We start from the raw sequence: 24,348 nt of genomic DNA on the forward strand, positions 1-24,348 counted from the left end.
TAATTGGTGGGACTAAGAATTCTCTACACAGACGCATATACCATGAACTGATTTTATTCTCAAAACTATACAATACTGTTATGACCTCTGAACAGCCCTGAACACACCCAAATTGCTGAGATGAGCTACTTTACTTATTTGGTTGATTCTTAAGTAAACATTCATCTAAGCTGTTGATTTCTGCAATACAACATAGTTCTGAATGTCCTGTTTTTTTTCTGAGTAAGTATTTAGTCAATTTGAATTATAATCATTTTTCAGTCAATGATCACAATCCAAGCCCCTCTTTCTGAATTCCCCCTCTTGCCTCTGTCTGAGCCTAAAACCCTTAAGCAGCCTTACTTGTTCTCATTCCTCCAGAAGCAATAGCAGCAAAGGAGGAAAAATTCTCCTTGAATTAATAACACTGGTGATAGAGGAGCATCCCAGTCTTGGTCTAGATCACTTTATGACTCTTTCTCAAAGGTGAGCCATGCCCTATTCCCATCACTGCTGTGTACATCTTATGACATGAGAAAACCTCAAGTTAGGCACATGATTTTGCCCTCTTTATTGACCTCGTCTTCTATAAATTCTGAGAGCCAAGAGGTAACAGAAGTAGGCATTCCTCCCCCATTATTTTTTGGGGAACAGTACCTCCTACTGAGGAGGAGTATATTTTCTTCTTCTTTCCAATTTCTTCTGAACGATCTAAGAATTAAATTGACATGAGACAGAGTAACAGGAGGAAATCAAACAAAAGTTTAATAACACATGTACACAGGACAGACCCAGGGAAATGAATAACTCACCAAAATGGCTGAAACCCTCACCTTTAAATACTATCTTCAGCTAAAGACAAAAGAGGATGTTGGGCGTAGTAGTACTTTGGGACTTCAAAGCGGAGGAAGGAAATTCATAGGAAGATGAAAAAACAAATGTTTGGTAAACATTTACTGGGACATGCAGAGACAATGGAACACAGAGAAATTTTAATAAACAGGCTTTGCTAGGTTCTTCCCTGTCTATCCCACCTAGTACATACGACCATTTGCTACGAGGCATCTCCCTTCCTAGAACAGGTCTTCTATCTAAATTCTTTTAGGCAGGTAAGGAAAAGGTCAAAGTTTCTTCTTGAGTCATCTTTCCGACCTTGATAGTTTCAAAATGACCTACACGTCGAAGAGACTTTGGGGAGGGCAGACTGTACTCCCCCCTACAGCTCCTTCATGCCCTACTCATCAGCAGATGCTAGTGAGTCTCTAGCCTCCAGACAAGAAGCAAACACTGGTCTCTCTGTTCAAGAGCTCTAAACCGTAAGAACATATGTTCAGAGAGTCGGTGCAGAATGAAAATGCAGGACGTCTTGTTTAAAAATTACTAAGAACATTCAGGCAGCTACCACAGAGTATTAAACCAAGTTTCCTCTGAGTGCTGGGCCCCGTGTGACTGTGCTGGTAGCAACTGATTACATGAGCCCCACCAGCACCTCACTCTCTGTACTGAAAGCTCCTCCAATTACTTGTTCTAAGAACAGCCCTTCACATGCTTTTTTCCAACTCTTTTGTTATACCTCTCAGTGAAAAACTGGTTCAATCTCTCCTAAACTTGAAGTTTATCTGAGAACATCAAATTAAGAACTAAATTTTCTTTGAATTTGGATGGTGGGAATTAATCAAACTTGCATAAGAGTGCACAGTATCTTGGGTATGTTTTAAATACTTGGGGATTGTTGTTCTTCAGTCACTAAGTCATGTCTGACTTTTTGCGACCCCATGGACTGCATGCAGCATGCCAGACTTCCCTGTCCTTCACTATATCCCAGAGTTTGCACCAATCCATATCCATCGAGTCGGCAATGCTCTCTAACAATCTCATCCTCTGCCACTCTCTTCTCCTTTTGCCTTCAATCTTGCCCAGCATCAGGGTCTTTTTCAATGAGTCTGCTCTTTGCATCAGGTAGCTTATGTATTAGAGCTTCAGCTTCAGTATCAGTCTTCCCAATGAATATTCAGGACTGATTTCCTTTAGGATTGACTGGTTGGATCTCCTTGCAGTCCAAGGGACTCTCAAGAGTCTTCTCCAGCACTTGATAATTAGTTTTTATTATTTGATAAGCCACATTTTCTCCATACTCCCTGGCTACCATTACAATCTCAGGGAAAAGAAGGTTGGGGGTGGGGGGGCGGGGGGCAGATGCCATCTCAATAAGCAGTACAATATTAGGGGAACAACCCTGCATTTAGCCAAAACAAAAAGAAGGGGACAAACTATCTTTTCTAGTGCAAAAGTTCTGGGACTAAAATGGATATAGAAGGATGGGCACGATCACATGCATATTCTGATTTTCCCTTTCCAGTTTTCTTAGGAGAGACTCTTGTCCTGCTCTCTGTCTGGGACTCATAAGCATGACTGCTGCATATGGCAACCCTACATATCCTAGTATGTGCTGCGATTCATGGGGTCGCAAAAGAGTCGGACACGACTGAGCAACCGAACTGACTGACTGACTGACATATCCTCGTATAGTTAAGAGAGAGCACAGAGGTAAGATGGAGAGATAGTCCAATTTTACATACCTTGTCAAACATGGCTGTGAGGTGGTATGCACTTGAAGACTCAGGGAACCTTTTGTGGGGCCAACTGATGAGTGTGTATATGTGGGGGGGAATGGTGAGGTGATTCTGTGGTAGAGACTATGAGGTGGACAGGCTAAGCCTTGTGCCAGACAGACGACATGAAAGAGACTCAAAGGGGTTTGTGGAGGCCACAAGAGAATAAAAAAGGTTAAATAAGCAAGGTGGGGGTCATTAGGCCCTGTCCAAGATAGGAAGGTCAAGAGTTGACTATCCTCAGAAGTCACAGGTGGATGGCAACAAAAAAAGAGGAAAAATAACTTTTACTCTACCTTTCTGAGTTCTTGTCTGAAAGCCATATAATAATATAGGGCTAATAATAATAATATAGGGCTATAATAATATAGGGCTAAATATAGGGCTAAGAAAATAGAAGTTTATGAACATGCATACCTCATATATACATGGAAATTCCCTGGGGAAGATGAGTCACTCCCTGAGCTGGCTCAAACCACCAGCTTACATACTTTTATTTTCAGTGGAAGACAGATAAAAGAAAAGATGTGTCAAGGTCAGTTATGGGGAAATGACCAGGGAAAGTATGGCAAACAAGAATAAGGTTTGTTATACAGATTTAAGTCTGCACCTTCTCCATTGATAAGATTCTCTTATGATTTAGAGTCACCCTTCTCTTCTCCATACAACAAAGGAGATGCCCATACAGATGGAGATTTCCTTTACGAATGTGAATATCCTGTACAAAAGGGTAACTTCTGTTCTCAGGGATTCTTTGGTATCTACTGTTTCTCTAAATAATTGGCTCAAAATAACTCCTATGCCGAAGAGGTCTGTATATTTTGAGATGGCATACTCTGCTACCCTTCATAACAATATCCCATGTACTAAAGTTACAACTCCACAGAAAAATGCGGGCATAGCTAGAAATACATCTCATGAATAGCACCAGTTAGACAGTCAACTTCTGCTACTTCTACAAGCCCATATAATCTTCTTCCCCAGGAATTCAGATGTTGTTTTTGCAGAGAAGGGACTCAGAATTTGAAATACAGCATTTTGCCTAAAGAATCTGAGTTATTCAAAAGAGATGCATTAGTGTAGCCGTGACAGAAAGCTAAAATTTAAATAGGGTAAATGCTGAAATAAACAGACATTCATTTAAGCCAGCACAAGGGATACTCCTAATAAGCCTCAGTGAAAAAGTATGTTTGAGCAAAGAACTAAGCAAGCTGAGGAACTGAGACATGAAAATAAGTATGGGAGGAATATTCCAAAGGCAGAGAAGAGTAAGTACAAAGGCCCAAGGTGGGAAAATGACTGAAAAGGTCCAGAAAGAGCAAGGAGACCAGGGCAACCAGAGTGGCCTGAAGGGAGGGGGTGAAAAATAAGAGATAAGGTCATAGCAACAATAGAGGAATCAGCTCTTTTTAACTTTGGGGCCATTACAAGGACACTGGTTTCAATACTAAGTAAGAGTACATCATGAGAAATGCCAGGTTGGATGAAGCACAAGCTGGAATCAAGATTGCTGGGAGAAATATCAATATCAGATATGCAGATGATACCACCCTTATGGCAGAAAGTGAAGAAAAACTAAAAAGCCTCTTGATGAAAGTGAAAGAAGAGAATGAAAAAGTTGGCTTAAAACTCAACATTCAGAAAACTAAGATCATGGCATCCAGTCCCATCAATTCATGGCAAATAGATGGGGAAACCATGGAAACAGTGAGAGATTTTATTTTGGGGGGGTTCCAAAATTACTGTAGGTGGTGCTTACAGCCATGAAATTAAAAGACACTTGCTCCTTGGAAGAAAAGTTATGACCAACCTAGACAGCATATTAAAAAGCAGGTACATTACTTCGCCGACAAACATCTGTCTAGTCAAAGCTATGGTTTTTCCAGTAGTCATGTATGGATGTGAGAGTTGGACTATAAAGAAAGCTGAGTCCCCAAGAATCAATACTTTTGAAATGTGGTGTTGGAGAAGACTCTTGAGAGTCCCTTAGACTACAAGGAGATCCAACCAGTTTATCCTAAAGGAAATCAGTCCTGAATATTCATTGGAAGGACTGATGCTGAAGCTGAAACTCCAACACTTTGGCCACCTAATGCTAAGAACTGACTTATTGGAAAAGACCCTGTTGCTGGGAAAGATTGAAGGCAGGAGGAGAAGGGGATGACAGAGGATGAGATGGTTGGATGGCATCACCAACTCAATGGACATGAGTTTAGTAAGCTATGGGAGTTGGTGATGGACAGGGAAGCCTGGCATGTTGCAGTCCATGGGGTCACAAAGAGTCGGACACAACTGAGCAACTGAAGTGAACTGAAGAAGGAAGCACTTTAGATGAATGGACTACAGGAGTGATATAATCTGATTTCTAAGATGATCATTTTAGACTGTAAGAATTAAACAAGAAAGAGGCAAAGAGATTGTTTAGGAAGATACTGTGATAATCCAAATGAGAGATGGTGGAGGCTTGAATCAGGATAGTTAGGGTGGAGAAGTAAGAACTTTAATTTGGGACATTTTTACCTTGAGGTACTGATCATGTATTCAGGTCCAATCTGGACCTTCAGCTTCTAGATGGTACATATTTGAAGCTACCTGATTGGGTGAGCTCATCAAAGCAGTGAATGTAAAAGGAGAAAATTAAGTTAATCTAAGGATTAAGCCCTGAAGTAATTCTCTACTTAGAGGCTAGAGAGAAGAAGAAAAAAACAAGAAAACACACACACACACACACACACACACACACAAATCCTATCCAGCAAAGTGGAAAGCAAGCCAGGTAAGTGCTGCTGTTGTGGAAACCAAGTAAAGAAAGACTTTCAAGGAGGAGAGAGATAGTATGATGTCAAATCATACTGATAGGTCTAATAAGATGAAGACCATGAATTGATGGGATTTGGCTATTAAGAAGTCATAGGTGAATTTACCAAGATCAGTTTTGCTGCAGTGATGGAGGTGACTGATTAGATGGAATTCAGGAAGAAGTGGAGGATAACTGGAAAAGGCAAATATACATTCAAAATATTTTGCTGTAAAAAGTAGCAAAATGAGGAAATAGTCAATTAGGTATGTGGAGTCAAGTGTTTTTATCTTCATGACTAGAGAAATGGCAACATATTGTACATTGATGAGAATATCACCACCAAAAAAAAAAAAAAAGGTGGAGAGAATTGCTGGACAGGGTAAGAGGAGATGGCAGATACTATACAAGTAGAGGAATTAGCCATAAAAAGATGCCCTAACAGAAAGCAGGCAAGTCCTGACATGCTCACAAAATCTCATGAGATATAAAAGGGATTACAAACACTGTCATTTTAGTAATGAAATTGAAGAAAATTATTAGAGATTTCCAAAAGCCAAGGAGGCAATGAAGCAAAGGGGCTTAAAGCACAGACTAAGTCAATAGAATGAGTCCAGCTCTACCATTCTAAACTCAGGCTTCTTTATTGTGAGAACTAAGAGTGATACTTAGCTAATCACAGTGTTACAGAGCTTAGTTGAGGTTACTCAGCACCATCCATGCCCTCTCTTCCTTGGCCCATGGTTTTCCATAATTCCTAGCTTTGGTTGCAAACGGTATGGCTATGTGACTGAGCTCTGTATGTGTGGAAATGGGCAGACTGATAAACATCAGTTCCAGGCCTGACCCCCTCTGACTTCTGTAACATTCTTCGTCTCTTCTGCTTCCCTCATCATTCTGTCAGCAAGTGATGCGATGGAGGATTCTGAGGCCCTAGAAGATAGCAGAGGCATTAACCGGAATGAGAATGGATCCCTTCTGATTTGATATGAGCAAGAAACAAGCCTGAATTACATTAAGGCACTAAGATTCTTGGCTTGTTGATTAGAGGTGCAAGAATTAATTAGCTAATACAAAGAGTCCTTAATAAATGTTAAGTATCAATATTAATGTGGTTAGCCCCAGACCACAGTGTTAATTGATGACAGAGGTCAGCAAACATTCAGGTTTTTAAGTCCCTAATGCTATCCCATGCTATGCATGAAATGATCTAATTTTTGTCCACTGTACATAAGCCATTATCCCTTTCAGAGCATAAATCCTATCAGCTAGAAAAGGAAGAAGAGAGTCAGATCTTGTCAGAACTCCCTCTATAAGCCATCTTATAATTACCTTGAGCAGCAAACTCTGTTGCTTTGGCTTTCTCCTTTTAAGTTGAAATGTAACCAAAAATAAATAATTGAGATTATGTATCACTGAATAAATCAGATTATGAGTATCTGATCTATTGATGCAGAATACCTCATACTCTATGGTTTATATCACAACCAGGTCACAAGAGAAAACACTCCCAGCTACCATCTCTAAACTTTACGTGGACAGACACTGGTTGACATTTTTCAATTACAAATATGATCATTGCTATGCTAGAATTTGCTTAATTCAAAATGAATCCAATTTTCTTTCTTATACCTTCCCACTTGTTTAATTGGAACATAACATTAGGAAAAAACTCTTTAATATTCAAGAAGTATATCTCAAATAGCATCATGTCATGAATATTCCCCACTGTAAAGTCATATTTCTGCTTTGACCTTGTTGTCATTGTTTTGTTACATAAATTATTCAGCCTGGTAGGTCTCACAGATTAAATACTCTAGAAACAAATTAAAACGCATCCCAGTAGCTTAAAAATGTCAAGGAAGTCTTCTTTTCTCCGAATACCTCTTGTCAAATGGGATAGTGAACAATAACCCCACAAAATAGGCAAGATGATTTGTTTAGAGATCAAATTGCCAAGTGAAATCAGCATCTCTCTCTTCAAAAAAAAAAAAAAAAAACCAACTTATAACTCATTTCTCATTGTTGAATTCAGTCAGGCATATGCAGCTTGCCCACTGATGTGTGGAAGAGAGAAACCAACACTCCTTGCCCTGCCCAACACCACAGGCTTTTTATAGTCAGGACATGCAGGCTTGAAGAAGACATATTCTCCTCAGAAGAAGCCTGCTTGAGCTTTCTTTGCCCACAGTAGAGAAGTGCCAGGAAGACAAGAGAGTTCCTGAGCAGAGCTTTCCAGAAATATAATGGACTGTTATGCCATGCGTCCTGTCACCGGAAGTTCTCACCCAGAAGCAGGGTGCCCAATCACAGCAGAAAATAAAGAGTCCTTTAATTGAATCAAAGGCTCATTCAGTCCTTACTTCAAGAAACTTCTATTAAGCAACTAATCTGAGGATAAGCACCAAGAATACAATAATAAAAAGGCAATATCCCTTAAGAAGCTCCTGGCACTCCCATAAAATTTTGACTGTGCCAAGAGCTGTTCTGAGTAAGTCTGAGCTTTACAGGTATTAATCCATCTAATTCTAACACCACCTCTGTGAAGGTGGCCTTCTCATCACACCTATTTTATTGATAGTAAACAGAGATCCAGAAACTTGGCCAAGTTTATGGAGGACACATGAGAATGGGCTAGAACACAGGCATCCTGACTCCGGGTTCCTGCTCCATCTCCTGTGTACTCTTCCTTATGCTCTGAGGCCCAGCATCCACCAGGAGAGACCACCTGAGACCACCACAGTTTCACACTCACAAGGGCAAGAGGAAAGGCATGTACAGAGTACAGGGAGATACCTTTTTCAGGAACTTCCAGATGGCTTTCCAATCTTTATGCCTTATTTTTAAATGGACAAGCTGAGTACAACAGAGAGAGAACAGAGTTAACTTTAGAGTTATGCAATTTATTCCAAATTTGGGAGATCGTATTGTTCATATATGAGCTTCCCTGGTGGCTTAGGGGTAAAGAACCCACCTGCCATGAGGAAGACACGGGTTCGATCCCTGGGTCAGGAAGAGCCCCTGGAGAAGGAAACGCCAACGTACCCCAGTACCCTTGCCTGGGAAATCCCAAGGACAGAGGACCCTGGTGGGCTACAGTCCCTGGGGTCTCTAAAGACTCGACTAAATAACAGCAACAATTGCTCTTATATGTAGTAGAGCCCATACACTTGTGAAGAAGGGTATCTAGCCTTCCCACTTCATAACACCACTCTTAAACCTTGCAGAAGTGCTCTACAGTGCGAGTCATCTATGAACTCTGTTGCTATGTCTAGTCAGGCCTCTTTCCACTAAAATCAGGAGAAATAGGTTCGTGAGGCCATGAGTTCAGGATTTTAAAAAATTTAAAAATAGTTAATTTAAGCTCTTAGAGTCATTTTGACATTAAAATGAATTAACCTCAAGACCATTATGATCAGCCATATAGGAAACAATATATCGGATTCTCTAACAAATTGATTCCCCTTAAATACAGTTGCTTCTGAGGTTCTTTATATTGTCAGCCTACTTGCAAAAGGCATAAATGGTAAAGCCCATCCAATAAGGCTTCAGTAAATATCCCTAATATATTCACATTCCATCTTTCTCTTTTGCAAGGCTGTCACATATTCTGATAAAAATTGATCTGCATTATTCAATTCTTTCAAAAGTTCACTCCTCCTTAAAGATGGCTGTGAGTAGTGATTTAGAGATACAGGCAACAAGTTTGTTGGTCTTTTTGCTTCACAAATAAACCTCTCCACTTAAGAATAATAATTACCATGGTAACCCTAACAGCTTAGGAATCATTCAAGCAAGCAGTTTCTAGGGAGAAAAAATCTCGCCATTTCTGAAGTTCCTTTAACCCTTCAAGATTCAGTGTCCATTTTCCCATGGCAGGGTCAATTTGATTTAACTTTTTAAATCAAAATACATACAACATCTTTTCAGTGGAGGCATCAGGAGGAGATGGACACAAACAGAAAGAGAAATACTATTTTTAATAGTAACCTGATCACATTTAAAGAAGTATAAGCCAAATACGGCATTTAAAATGACATTTGCCTCACACACAGAGACACTTGCACGTCTCAGCTCTGAGATGAGGGTCTAAGTGATAAACAGCCTGTCGGTCTGCAGTCAATGGGGAGGTTGTACCTCAAGCCCTTCAGTCTCTTCTTCTTTTCCTTGTGGAGCATTAACTCAGATTATCAGGAAATGAAGAATCCAGGTAGCATAATTTAGCTGTAATTGTACCTCTGGACTGGAAGTTGAGGCTAGACCAGGGTCGCACGACTTCTCTGCGTGCTTTTTCCTCTTCCCTTTGCTTAATAAGGCATTTTGCCAGCAGTGCCAAATGTGAGAGCCAATGAAAGCCTGAAAATGTGCTGCACGGGAAGTGTAATAGGAGCAAATGCATACCTCCCAGCAAAGTACAATTCCTACTGAACTAACACCGAACTGGATGTACACAACCACATTAGAATAATGGACTCTCAGCTAATCTCATGGCCTATGCACAAAATCTTAAAAATGTCATAGTCTTTCTAGCATTGCTTATTAGTGGTTAGAGAAGAAGGAATTCTCAATCTGAATCCCTCTCCAGTAAAGTCAGTGCATTTGAAAAGCCAGTTAGAGCACTATCAGAGGAAGAAATGGAAAATTATACTGTCCACATACAAGTGCATTCATCTTTCTCTGAGAAAACCTAAGCTTGATTTGTGAGCCTCCTTCATTAATATCTCAGAATATAATTTTTTCTCATTTATTTTACTCCATTGTTTGCAATTTCATTATATACTTTAAATTGCATTGTCTCTGAACAGTATAGTTCATCTGGTGAATTTGTTCTGTCAGTAAGCTTACTTCTCTGTGTGTGTCTATTAAAATTTTAATAAAAATTTCACTAGTAGGCAAGTCAGCAGTACTTTCAGAGAATTATCAATATTTCGTACATGCTCTTTATGACAATGAAGATGGAGAACAGGAAGGTAAAAGATGGGGCGATATGATAAGCACAATTTTCTAACAAAGATTTGATGATGATTAACATTATTATTATTATTATTTTATGAGCATTTCCTTCTTCAAGGTAACCTCTCCAGAAGAAAAAGAAAATGTATTAAGAGGAACAGCCAGGCAATTTTTCCCTCGCAACCCCTTTATCTTCCCATCAAATCTTGATGCACATACAGTGCAATGAGCCTCTGAAAATAATGCTTTGTGGCCTTGGTAACTGAAGGTAAGAGGCAATATAACCATTGCCGAATCTCATGATGGGAATGAAATAAACTTCTGTCACTACATTTTATCTCTTTCCCAATCCTTTCTCACCTTCAAATCATTCTTCATTTTCAGCCTTTAGCATTACACTTCATTATTTCTTCTTTCCAAAAATGTTACACCAAGGTCTACAGCCAGAGGAAGAACTTCAAGTAGACTAAACAAGATTCTCTTCAAAACTGCTTTAGGCAGTTTTTGAGTTCCCCTGGTTCGGATCTTGGAAGCTTAAATGACACTGAATTCATGACACCAACCCAGACAGTTTTAATTTTCATGTTGAGATAAATACAGAGTAATAACATCACCCTCTCCAAATGACCTGAAAGTCCCTGAGACTGGCATCCAATCCTCCTTACTGTCATCTCCTAGTCCTCCCCTACCCTCTAAAAACATGTTTTTCTTTATTCACAAATATTATTATCTCTGCTGTCTTGAATGTAGTGAACTAAAGTGATTTCAAACTCTCACGAAAAGCTGGATGTCTTTTCAGTGTCTCCAGCAGCCCTCAATTGTAGAAGTACCAAGGAAGTTTATGCTTTCAGATCTCTTTTCCTTCTCTCTGCCAGAGTGCCTAAACTTCCAAGTTAGAGACCATTCTTGGGTATGATAGTAATATTTTTTTTTTTAACAGTAAGGCTTTCTCTCTTAAAATGTAACTGACTCAGGCAGGAAAAAGGCATTAAGTTAGTTATCTATAATGGTCTAGGTAAATTCCTGCATTTGAACTCATTGTCTTCCCCTGGCATGTAGCTTAAATAGAGTATCAAGGGAAGAGTATTTATTATTGGTAAAAACTAATAAGGCTATTGTGCCTATTTCAGAGCACTGAACGTTCTCAGGGGAAAACACTGTTAGGGGGAAAACCTCCATGAGAACTATAGAGGGATTATGGAGATAATTTTGCAAGCAAAGAGAAAAAAGACCCAAGATGGACATGAGATGGAGATGAAACTAAAGCAGCTCAGTTCCTCTTTTTATTACCTAGGACCATGGGGGTACACCAGGACACTTCATAAAGCCCCTGTGGACATACCCTTCAACTAAACCTTCTATCCTGGGATCTGTAAATCCTATATCCTAATTATCACATTGCTGAAATGATTTCCCAATTATTAGAACTACCAGACTTATTGTTAGGTGTTAAGGAACATATAAAAATATATACAATATACATCTGTAAATATATATGCAAATACATATAATAAGTGCACCATCAGACTGACATTGACATGGGGCTCTTATTGACCGTTTTCTTTTGCCTTCACCTGACTGGCTTCCCCCTAAGTTAGAGGCTATATTATTCCAAAGTTTTCTGCATCCAAAAAGAAAGTCAATAATCATACTCAGATTATCTATCTGAGTATAAATAATTATATATTATAATCATACACAGCTTGTGTCATGAAGGGATGAAGAAAGTACAAGTGAAGAGAGTGATGCAACATTATACTAGAGTGCAATCTATTTTTAAGATAGATGAAAACATGTATTCAAATAAAACTGAAGAAAAATGAATTTAAAAAAGAAAAAAATGGGAAACTATGTGACGGGTATATACTGACTCTTCCTACTATCTTTGCATCTTTTCTGTAAATCTATAATTACTTCAAAATAAAATTTTATTAAAAGAACAGAAGAAAAAAAAAGAGGAAAAAAAGATGTAGAGGAGAAGAAAGAAAAGGAGAAAGAGAAAGACTATAATATTAAGACTGGGTGATAAGTAAGGAGAGACAGCTAACTTTTAAAGAGTTCTCACTCTCTCCAGGCACTGAGGTAGGCACCTTCTTTGTTATTGTTCATTAATTCTGACATCATTCTTATGAGGTAGATATTATTCTCATTTTAAGATGAAGCATGATATGACTCTAGAGGATAAAAAAGTATCAAGATCACACAGACAGGAAACAATCCAGCTAGAATTTGATTCACTGTGTCCTAGATTCTAATTCTAAATCTTCTAATATAACATTGTATATCAATTATACTTCAATAAAAATAAAATATTTCAAAAAGAACTCTGAACTTTTCCTCATGTCCACTTTCACCTCTTAATGTTCCCTGCAGTCTTTGCCTTTGCTAGACAACTATTTGATAGACAGGTACCCAATCAAACCTTCCTCCTATTCAGTTGATGTTATTTTTGCTTCGGCATAAGATAAGCTGTCCTTGTGAAACACCCAGGTCTGTGTTTAACTTTGTAAGCCAAGGAGTTCAAGGGAAACCCAGCTGAGGTAGCCAACCCTCAGTGCTGTGATAGCTGCATTTTATATCAAACAGTCTTCTAATATTCTCTTTGACAAGTAGAATTCACACTCCCTCCTGTTAAATTGTTAATGGCTTCCCTTGTGGTTGGCTTCTGGTTCTGATTTCATCATAATTTAGACTCCTTATTTTATGTCAGTAAAATTGTCTAGAATAACATCACGGCCCTTGGCTAGAAGCCCTTGATGTACCCAAGAAACAAGGTGTATGCTCATGTAAGAGAATCACTGTCTCTCTTGCTCTTGCACTTTTATTTCTCCCTCTCCCTGGCTGTTTTTATTTTCATTTTACTTTTTCCTCTTTTTTTCCCCCCATTGTGCTTGTAATGTTTTTATTGCTTCTTAAAACACACTTGAAAAGAATCCATAATGGATTCATGTTATTTGTTCGGAGATATTCCAAAAGGATGTATCTGATCTCAAAATCTTGAGTTGCAATTCAGTGATGTATTTTATTATAGATTTGTGCATTGTTGTTCTATAAATGTTAAGTTATCTCAACCTCTGGGAAAGAGGGAAAATATTCAGCACCACACACCATACCTTTTCCTTCTGGTGCTTTAAGTAGTTTTTTGGTTTGTTTTATATATATATATATATATATATATATATATATATACACACACACACACACACACACACACACACACACATATATATATATATTTAATGCCTGAAGAAGTCTTCAGACAATGACCTTATTTCAATATAAGTATAAAAATTCCTCCAGTTTTCATAAAAAGCATCCATATTTGGGAGTAACCTTCTATAAAATACAGCACAGGAATTCTTCATTTCTCTCAACATTCTCTCAAAGGCTGAAGTTATTTAACAGGAAAGATTTTATTCTTCAGATATCCTGATAACTACTAGAGTTGATGCAGGATACTCAAAAAGCTGTTCCTCTAAAACACAGATTAACAGTGCTCTTCTCAGACTCAAGATGTCTAAACCCATAATACCATACTCTGAGACAAAATAAAAAACATAAAATTAATGTATAATTTGCCCTTGCTTCTTTCCACCAGTCTGTCTGTAATAGGCATATTTGCCCCACAAGGTCCCTCACATATAGTTTGCCATTGAAGTTCATGTTCTGGAGTTCTCTTTGATAGCAAGTTTAGATGGGTGCAAGACAAGGCCATCATTAATTAGTCTCATATACAGGATGACCATACAGCTGGTCCTCTAAATCAGGATATTTTTGACAGTGAAACTATAAGCTATTAATAATATATACTAGGAAAACTTGTACAAACTAACATTGTCCTAGCTTAAGTTGAGATGTAATGTCATTTTGTTCTCTGGTGTAATTATTAATAGTATCTTCTTTCACTCTCAAAGTGTCACCATTTGAAACAAGAGATTAAATTAGTGGTTCTCAAGCTTTTTGGTCTCAACTACTTAACCGTATTAAAAATTAATTAGGACCTACCCAAAATAGTTTCTGTTTATGTGGGTTATATCTCTCAACATTTATATTATTAAAACTGAGACATTTAAAAAAATATGTATTAATTTACTTAGAAAGAAAAATAAATGCATTATATGCTTACACAGATATTTTTACAAACTCTATTTTCCAAAATCAATTAGGGAGAAGGTGAATTGCTTTACATTCTTGGAAATCTCTTTAATGTCTGGCCTAATAGAAGACAGCTGGATTCTCAGAGTTGCTTCAAGATTCCATCTGTTGTAATATCACATGTTATATAGCTTCTGGAACTCTCATGAGAAAATGAGAATAAAAAAAAAAAGATCTTGGTATTATTATGAAAATAATTTTGTCCTTGCAGACTCCTGAGAACTGCTGGATTATGTCATCTCTTTACTTTTAGGCAGGAGAAAGCTACTTCACAGAGCTTCCTAAAACTGGCAAAACCACACATGCCTTTTCTTCTTGTTTTCTCAGCCTAGGACACAAGTCCCATTAGTCTTCAGTTACTCACTTTCTCTATACTGTTTATGTTTTCATTTTAACATAGTTTCCTGCAGAAAGTCTCTCCTGATCTCCAAGAGACTAAGTAGAATCTCTGCTAAGTAGTTTTGAAGGAATAATGTGCTTTCTTCCTCCAAGTATTACATGTCACTGATGATGGAAATAACTGTCTACTTCACAGACTGTAAGTCTCAAGATGGTAACGGCTGGGTCTCTGTCCTTCGCAACACAGTCCTTAGGCTACTTGGGCATCCTGACCTCTCTCCATCCTTCTCAATGCTGTGCTCCTTCCACCAGAATAGTGCTTGACACAGAATAATAGCTTAATGAATATTTCATGTTCAAATTACTTGTTGAATGAACCAATTAAGGGTATGCCTAACATTCATATCCTAAAAGCCAGAGCATCCATTTGTGATTGGGCAGAGATGAGGTTACTGCCTGTGACAGAAGAAAACTAAATGTCTGTATTTCAATAATTAAAAAACCTTAAATTTCGGACATAAATCTCATAAGTTTGGTGTAAGTTTTACTAAACACTGAGATACAGACCTAATTATAATAAGGGCAAAGTAAAGGTAAAACAGGAGGGAAGGGGAATGAAACAGGAGCGAAGTGGGCAGGGTACAACCTTTAAAAGGATAGCTTAGCCTTTCCTTTGTTTAGTGACAAACAGTTGTTTGCTGTTGTTTAGTCACTAAGTCACATCCAACTCTTCGTAACCCCATGGACAGTAGCCTGGCAGGCTCCTCTGTCCATGGGATTCTCCAGGCAAGAATACTAGAGTGGGTTGCCATTTCCTTCTCCAGGGGATCTTCCTGACTCAGGAACTGAACTTGGGTCTCCTGCACTGGCAGGTGTATTCTCTGCCACTGAGTCACCAGGGAAGTTCAACATAGCCATGCTGCTGCTGCTAAGTCACTTCAGTCATGTCCGACTCTGTGCAACCCCATAGATGGCAGACCACCAGGCTTCCCTGTCCCTGGGATTCTCCAGGCAAGAACACTGGAGTGGGTTGCCATTTCCTTCTCCAAGGCATGAAAGTGAAAAGTGAAAGTGAAGTCACTCAGTCGTGTCCGACTCTTTGAGACCCCATGGACTGCAGCCTACCAGGCTTCTCCATCCATGGGATTTTCCAGGCAAGAGTACTGGAGTGGGTTGCCATTTCCTTCTCCAGGGGATCTTCCTGACCCAGGGATTGAACCCATGTCTCCCGCATTGCAGGCAGACGCTTTACCGTCTGAGCCACCAGGGAAGTTCAACATAGACATAAGACACGACAAAAACTGGTTAGAACTAACTAGCTCCAAGATGGTAGACTATTTGGCTTTAGTAGACCTTGGCGCCTCAGTCATCTCTGACTATGGCCCCATGGACTGTATCCTGCTGAGTTCCTCTGTTCAAGGACTTTTCTAGCGAAGAATATTGGAGTGGGTTGCCATTTCCTACTCCAGGGGCATCTTCCACACCTTGAGCCTTATTACATGCTCGTGCATGTGTTCTAAGTCTCTTCAGTTATGTCCGACTCTTTCTGAGTCCATGGACTGTAGCCCGCCAGGCTCCTCTGTCCATGGAATTCCCCAGGCAAGAACACGGAGTGGGTTGCCATACCCTCCCCAAGGGATCTTCCCAACCCAGGGATTGAACCCACATCTCTGACCTCCCCTGCATTGGCAGGCAAGTTCTTAGCCACTAACACCACCTGGGAAGCCCATTATATGCTTATTGTAATACATTAGCTAAATGACATAGCCACCAGCACCATGACCGTTCAGAGTTAATCATAAAAGGCCAAAAAGTGGATGGTGGCCCCATTCCTGGAAATCCTCATTCTTTCCCCCAAAATAGCTGGAATAATCCTCACACTCATTAGCCTATGAGATTGCCCAAGCCGGAAAAACTAACTGCACCATATTTTGGTGCCTTTCATCTGAGATGGCCCACATTCTTGTCTGTGGAGTGTGTTTCACCCAAGGCCTCTTTCCTTCTGAGATGGCTCACACTCCATCTGTGGAGTGCATTCTCTCTTTAAAAAAAAAAAAAAAAAAAAAATCCACTTCTTACCTATCTCTGTTTCTCATTGAATTCTTTCTGTGATGAGACACGAAGAACCCGAACTTCATTAAGTCCTGAGATCGGGTATGTGATCTCAGTTAAATGGCAGTGGGTTCAAGTCCCAGTCTGAGTTGCATGGTTTCAAAGACAGACTAAAGTTTGGAGAAGTGATAAGACTTGGCTACTCCAAAAGCTTTTATGAATATAAAGCAGCTTGGTTGTAGCATGAACTTAGTACTTATCTTGATTACATTACATAGTCCTTTGCTATCTCATCCTTAGGGAACTCCCTCTCTTCTGAATTTCTAAAAATATCAGGTGTTATATCCTATGATCCTTTTCATGTAAAGCCCATATATTGCCGTTTTTCATGAGCTCTATCATATTCTTTACTGGATGATAAGTTTGAGAGCTTATTCTATGCGTCTCATAATTTTTTATCTACCCAAAATACCTGTATAGGAAAACATCTTGCACACAGTAGGTACTGACAAATAGGTACGCAGGATGCAGACGTATACCTTAGTAGAACATAAATTGTATCAAGTTTACCTTATTTCTTAAAAAGCAAAAACAAAAAAATTGTTATGTGAACTACACAAAAGTCTGAAGATTAAAAAAAAAGAAAAACAAGTATTCTTGGAACCCCGCTATGTATCCTGACTGGGACCCTTTGTGATGAATACTAACCTTTAGCAACTTTGATACCCATGGGTATTCATGAGGAAACAGAGCTCCAATTCCACAGTACATTCTCAGCCTCAGGGTTTAGCCCATCTCATCCTCTTTGAGTTATGGGTCCCTGTTCTTTTACTCAGATTTATGAATTCAGACAGCATCACAGGAGGCAGGTACAACACATAAATCAAACAGCACAGGCACACAGGACAAGCTGCAAAATTATCATTGTCCCTTTGCACACCTCACAATGTCAGAGTGAGGATGTGTCTAATAGTTTAGAAGCTTGAAACAGTTAATGTGACTCATTAAGTGCCTAGCTTTTTTTTATGTGGATCTCATTTAGGCACATGAAAAAGACTGATCATATATTTCTGCACTCAATAAATTTACAGCCTAACTGCATAATGTGGTCATGTTGGTTAGAAAATGGCATTGAGTGGATCATTCTCCAAATTTCCTTCCATTTCTAACGTTGTACAATTCAGTAAGATAATATTTTAAATGCTTGATATTGTTTGATAACAGTGACCTTGAGGACATTACAAACCAATTTTCCCATCAAAAAATAATAACATTCAGTAGTTTTCAATGGATCTCCACTGTTCAGACAACAAACAGTGATAAGTGCCAGCAAAGCCAAGTATTATCTTTACACTAACAGATTTTGAATGATCTATAAAGGTAACTCCATATAAGTATGGTACAGTTAACTGGTTTTCCATCAATAGCTCATTTTCCCACTTACATTTTTTGTTGTTTTGATTTTTCTCATTTTATTTAAACATTTTATTTTATATTGGAGTATAGCAGATTAACAATGCTGTAACATGTAGCAAAGCAGGTGCGTAGTGAAGCAACCCAGTCATATATACATATGGTTTTAAAGCTGTACTTGAGAACTAATTGCCAAGTCCAAGTTCCCCTGACATTCATGTGGCAAACAGGATAAAGCCATTCAACTGTGGTCAATGAAATTAGAGCATAAAGGATATACATCACTTCTAGGATTACTTCATGGCAAATAGATGGGGAAAAAATGGAAACAGTGGCATATTTAATTTACTTGGGTTCCAAAATCACTGCGGATGGTGACTGCAGCTATGAAATTAAAAGACACTTGCTCCTTGGAAGAAAAGCTATGACAAATCTGGACAGCGTATTAAAAAGTAAAGACATCACCTTGCCGGCAAAGTCTGTCTAGTCAAAGCTTCAGTTTTTCCAATAGTCATGTACAGATGTGAGAGTTGGACCATAAAGAAGGCTGAGTGCCAAAGAATTGATGCTTTCAAATTGTGGTGCTGGAGAAGACTCTTGAGAGTCCTTTGGACTGCAAGGAGATCCAACCAGTCAATCCTAAAGGAAATCAACCCTGAACATTCATTGAAAGGACTGATGCTGAAGCTGAAGCTCTGATATTTGGCCATCTGATGCGAACAGTCAACTCATTGGAAAAGACCCTGATGCTGGGAAAGATGGAAGCCAGGAGGAGAAGGGGACAACATAGGATGAGATGGTTGGATGGCATCACCAATTCAGTGAGCACGAGTTTGAGCAAATTGCGGGCTATAGTGAAGGACAGGGAAGCCCGGAATGCTGCAGTCCATGGGGTTGCAAATAGTAAGACAGGACTTAGTGACTGAACAACGACAATAACGATCCTTAACGCTCTCTTTCTTGACACTCAGAGCAATCTCAGAAACCACACGATGCAGATAACAGAGCCTCTGTCTGCCTGGGGCCCAAAATGACTGTACCAGGCAGAGCTCCCTTCCCACTCCCTGAATAATCTACCAACCACTAATTACTAAACTTTGAATGAGAAACATGCTTCTATTTACAAGCAGTTGACATTCTGGAGTTTTGTAAGTTATACAGCAGCTACTACTACTGCAGCCAGTGTAACTGAGCTTGCATTATTTCTTTCAAAATGAACCACAAAGTATTATTTTCTTTAGAACTGTTAAGAATGTTTCCTTTTTCTTCCTCTGAGTCTTAACATAGGTGCACGCTTGTCAAAAGCAAAAGAATGTGTTTTGGTTGAAGGGTTAAACTTTGTTATAAGTGCCTAGATACTTAAATATTAAATTCTAAAAAGAATTTAATATTGACAGAGAATGAGGTCATGCAGAAGAGATTTCTACTGCATCCATGATAATTAAAAAAAAAAATCCCTAGAAGGGTTAGACACAGGGTAGATCTCATGCAATTTGAAGTAACTACATTTTCCACCAGGATCTTCCTGTCATTTCAATTAAACTGACTGTTCATGTTGGTAAAAATGAAGTTTGGGGTAACAACCTCCCCTTGTCATTTCTATTATTCTGAAAGGTGAAAAATAACTTTTGGAATGCTCTATTTTTCAACTAAAATTGTTTTCACAGCTCTCCAGAAAAATGAGGGCCGCTCACCTCTACAGCAGTTTCAGTACCTGCAACCAGTACCCACCACTCTTTCCCTCTCTGGCTGCTGCTGCTGCTAAGTCGCTTTAGTCATGTCCGACTCTGTGCAACCCCATAGACGGCACCCCACCAGGTCCCCCGTCCCTGGGATTCTCCAGGCAAGAACACTGGAGTGGGTTGCCATTTCCTTCTCCAATGCATGAAAGTGAAAAGTGAAAGGGAAGTCGCTCAGTCGTGTCCGACTCCCAGCGACCCCATGGACTGCAGCCCACCAGGCTCCTCCATCCATGGGATTTTCCAGGCAAGAGTACTGGAGTGGGGTGCCATTGCCTTCTCCGACCCTCTCTGGCTGGGTAGTATAAACACATTCACATAGCCCCATCAGTAGTTCTGTTTTCATCTTCTTATTCTTACTCATAATTTGCCCATAAGGACTCAGTTTCAGGTTGGTACCTTTTTTCTAAACGCATACTGCATCTCTGCCTTTCCTTCTAAAAGGCTTGAAATTTGGGGATTTAGTACCTCCTTGAGTTATTTCTGTCACAGAATGTTACCAAGCTTCAATTTTACTTATACTATCACATTCTTTATTACTTTACCATTTCACATTCACTTTCTTTATTGGCTATACTTTGTGCTATAATTTATAGCCATTAAAGTCACTAAACATTGCTTTCCTTCCTTGTGCCAATTATATTCTCTTGTATTCCCTTTACATTATTATTACACTCTTATCATATGATAGTATTGAACTACAGTTTCTTCAAAGAATTCATGGGGGATTTAGCCAATTGTTTGAAGAAATTAATTATTCTACATTTTTTCCAGAAATATCTACTAATTATTCTTTGAAAAGAAACTCTAGTTGTTCTAACTCAAACTACCAAGTCTGAGATTCAACTATTATGTCTTAAACTCATATTGTATGTGTTTACCCCTAAATGATCATCATATACTTTTATGAAAGCTATTTGGTACCCAATTGATATTAAATTTATGTTTTGGAGTTTCTAATTTTTGCATTTTTGAGGATTTGGATATTTTTCCATTTCTAGCCATGTGACACCAATTCCATTTTTCATTTCTCTCCGTGCTTAACTATTCAGTTGCTCACTCGTGTCTGACTCTGTAACTCCACGAACTGCAGCACGCCAGGAGTCCCTATCCACTGTGAAATAATACAGAAATTCCTGGCATAAATTCATCTGAGTTTAGTGCTTCTTCTTATAGCCTAACATTATCTGATCAAAAAATTTGAAGGTCTTTTTCTTAAATGAATGTAAAAACAGCTGAGTGAGTTGTCTGTCCCCTGTTGCTTTTTTTTTTTAAAGGTTCAGTTTATGTGAAAGCATTTTATTATTACATTGATTCAACGAAGTCTGGTCTTTTTTAAGTCTAGAAGTTAAATGACAAAAGAATGAGACAAGCAAAAATATATGTTTATAAAGCCAAAGAAGGAGAATATTTTAAAACCCATTCTCATCACCCTTGTCTGGGTTTTACTCATAGTTCTTCCAAGGCAATCTCACTAACAATATATTCCATGTGCATACCCACAGCTGTGCATCCTTAGGACTCTCAGGAGTAAAGGTCAGTGAACTTCAATTACACTTGTACTCAATTAGCACCTGCCTACTTGCATTTTATTTTGCTTGCTTTTTTCAGTTTCAGTGAAATTTCTATCTCAAGAGGTTTAACTGATTTTAGATCAAAACTTTGTAAAAGGTTGATGTTGTAATGCTTCTAAGGATAGCTTAAGGTCTTTAAATTTGATATCTTTCAAAGATTTTCCTGGGATCTAGAACTTCTCTTCAATGTGAAAGATGTATTCCATAAACAGAGGAGTTTTCAACTTTATGGTTTGCAGTTCCTTTAGAACTACATCATGTTCAAAAGCACATTTTGATTTTGGTTTTACATTTCAGCCAGGCTCACTGCTCTCTATGACACCCCATACTCTGTGCAAGCTACTTCAAAGTGTCCATGGGAAGGGAGAAAGCCTTTCATACTCTCTTTAAGAAATGAATTCATAAGGGACAATGAATACTGAAGCCTATGAATACAGTGAGTAGGAGGGAAGTTTTCCAGTTGCTGTTCCAGGCCACCATAAAATAACACTGGCCTCTGTGATCTCAGTGATCTTGTTTTTCATTACGTTCTACTGCTGTTTACACATCTGTTTTCACTTGTTTTGTCATCCTTTTCAGAACAACAAAAATATACTGTTTTTCTCATTTCACCCAATACGTTAAATAGAGGGTCTGTTTCAGCAGTTCATAGGACAAACAAGAATGACTTTCTACATTTCTTCCTAAACAGGGTCCTAAAGCAGCTTTAAGCATGGCAATAATTTCCTCAGTGATTACATATTAACTGTGAAAGCAATTATTAAAGATTTCATTTCTCAAAAACAGACTGCTTCTAGGCCTGCAATTTATTTTAATTGAAGGCTGAGAGACTTGCTGGCTGGAAAACAGAGGAAAACAGTTCATGTGGGTCTAAAAAATGGATGCAAACCCAAATGCTCACAGAGGTCAGACAGGGAACAGAAACAAGTGAAGCAGACAGGGTGAATTCAGCAGTAAGCTGAGCAGTAAGGCTCAGGCCTTATCTAAGGAGGTGCTCCGGCTGCTGAGATCTGGCTAGCCCATGGATGCCTTAAGGGATTTAGATTTCTGTTTCCGGATCTTCCAGTATTTTAAAAGATGCCAGGAACTTGGATTTTCATGTGAAACATTTTGCTTTTCAAACGCTGGCAACCAACTCAAAATATTTTTAAAACCTTCTGCTCACCAAAAGAAAAAAAAAAAAAAAGGAACAGAAACATACTGGAGGACAGATTGGGCCTGGACATTACCATTTCACAACCTGTGTTCTCAGTGAAAAAATTAGTCTTCTTTATGTAGAAACAAGCTTTTGCTTTTTTGTTATGCTTTCATTCTCTTTTATTGCATCTTTCTTCCATTCCATTCCCCAGTGTGTCACTATTGAAAAAATTCAAGATAAAAGGAAGCCAAGAAATTATCTTTATACAGAATTATATGTATACATGCATATACGGTTTTAGAGTCCAGAGAGGAGAGGAAAGCAAGTGTTTACTTTTTCAGAAATTCTGAGGTAGGAAAACTGCCTGAACTTCTAGAAAGAGACATTGAGGAGACACCTGAGCATAAAGTTCAGCACACTCCTTTGACATAGGCTGGAATCTGGAGTCACTCCCAGACAACTGCCCCTGGACAAGCCTCTGTGAACAAACAGGAAAATGACTCACCACAGACAACCAGGAGCGGAAACTTCCTCGAAGACAACTTGTGCCCAGAGAGCAGCAGCTTTTCACGCATGCTCAAAAAGGGCAATTTTGACGTCCCATGTCCCTCCTGGGGTGGCAGGACTGAGCATGCCCACCATCTTCGAAGTGCTGAGCGCAAAGGCGTGGGTGGGCGGGGCAGGCGGACTGCGCATGATCCCTGCACACCCCAGCTGGCAGGGCCTTCTGCAAGACGCCTCGCGTCTCACACCTGGATCCCAATCCTCTCCACGTTTTAGGGTCCAGCTCCCACTCCTGGGGAGCGAACTTTGGCTCCTGACTCTTGCTTCAGCTTCCCTTTGCCGCAGTATAAGCCCCAGTAAAGCTTTGCCTGAAATTCTGGGACAGCCCTTCCTCAATTTCTATTGAAAAAAAGAGTCCAAGAGCACAGGTCTCTAAGACTGTCCTTTTGAAGGAAGGCCATACAGGGTGAATATGGGTGGATCTGTGTGTTTATAGTAGTTTACAGCATTGTATGTGTTCTGATTACTTTGCACGGTCAGTCAGTTCAGTTCAGTCGCTCAGTCGTGTCGGAGTCTTTGTGACCCCATGGACTGCAGCACACCAGGTCTCCCTGTCCATCACCAACTCATCACCAGCATGAGCTTGCTCAAACTCATGTCCATGGAGTCCGTGATGCCATCCAACCATCTCTTCCTCTGTCGTCCCCTTCTCCTCCCACCTTCAATCTTTCCCAGCATCAAGGTCTTTTCCAATGAGTCCGTTCTTTGCACAGTACCTGAGACAATTTATTCTGCTGTGGAATTCAAAAAAACTTCTGACTTTTTTCCCCTCTGTGGAATTCAAAAACTCTTCTGACTTTTTTTCCCCTCTACCTTTTAAATCTCCATTTCAGAGATGTCCTAATTATATGACAGTGGCATTATTTCCTGTATGTGTGAAAATTTTCACAAAGCCCAAAAAGAATGACTGGTGGTGGTTTAGTCGCTAAGTAGTGTCCGGCTTTTGTGACCCCGTGGACTGTAGCCTGCCAGGATCCTCTGTCTGTGGGATTTTCCAAGCAAGAATACTGGAGTGGATTGCCATTTCCTTCTC

At 39.3% G+C, this 24,348-nt stretch overlaps 1 long non-coding RNA gene across 1 annotated transcript; it reads right to left on the reverse strand.

Annotated features, from left to right (window-relative positions):
* Positions 1 to 6,018: 6,018 nt before the first annotated feature.
* Positions 6,019 to 23,427, reverse strand: LOC129634347 (uncharacterized). The gene is made up of 3 exons (XR_008705575.1): positions 23,257 to 23,427; positions 8,185 to 8,244; positions 6,019 to 6,321 (listed from the first exon to the last, which is right to left on the reverse strand). It is a non-coding gene; the product is annotated as an uncharacterized LOC129634347 (long non-coding RNA).
* Between the last annotated feature and the right edge of the window lie 921 nt (positions 23,428 to 24,348).

Source organism: Bubalus kerabau, chromosome 19 (assembly GCF_029407905.1).
Source record: "Bubalus kerabau isolate K-KA32 ecotype Philippines breed swamp buffalo chromosome 19, PCC_UOA_SB_1v2, whole genome shotgun sequence".
In the NCBI taxonomy this organism is placed as follows: domain Eukaryota; kingdom Metazoa; phylum Chordata; class Mammalia; order Artiodactyla; family Bovidae; genus Bubalus; species Bubalus kerabau.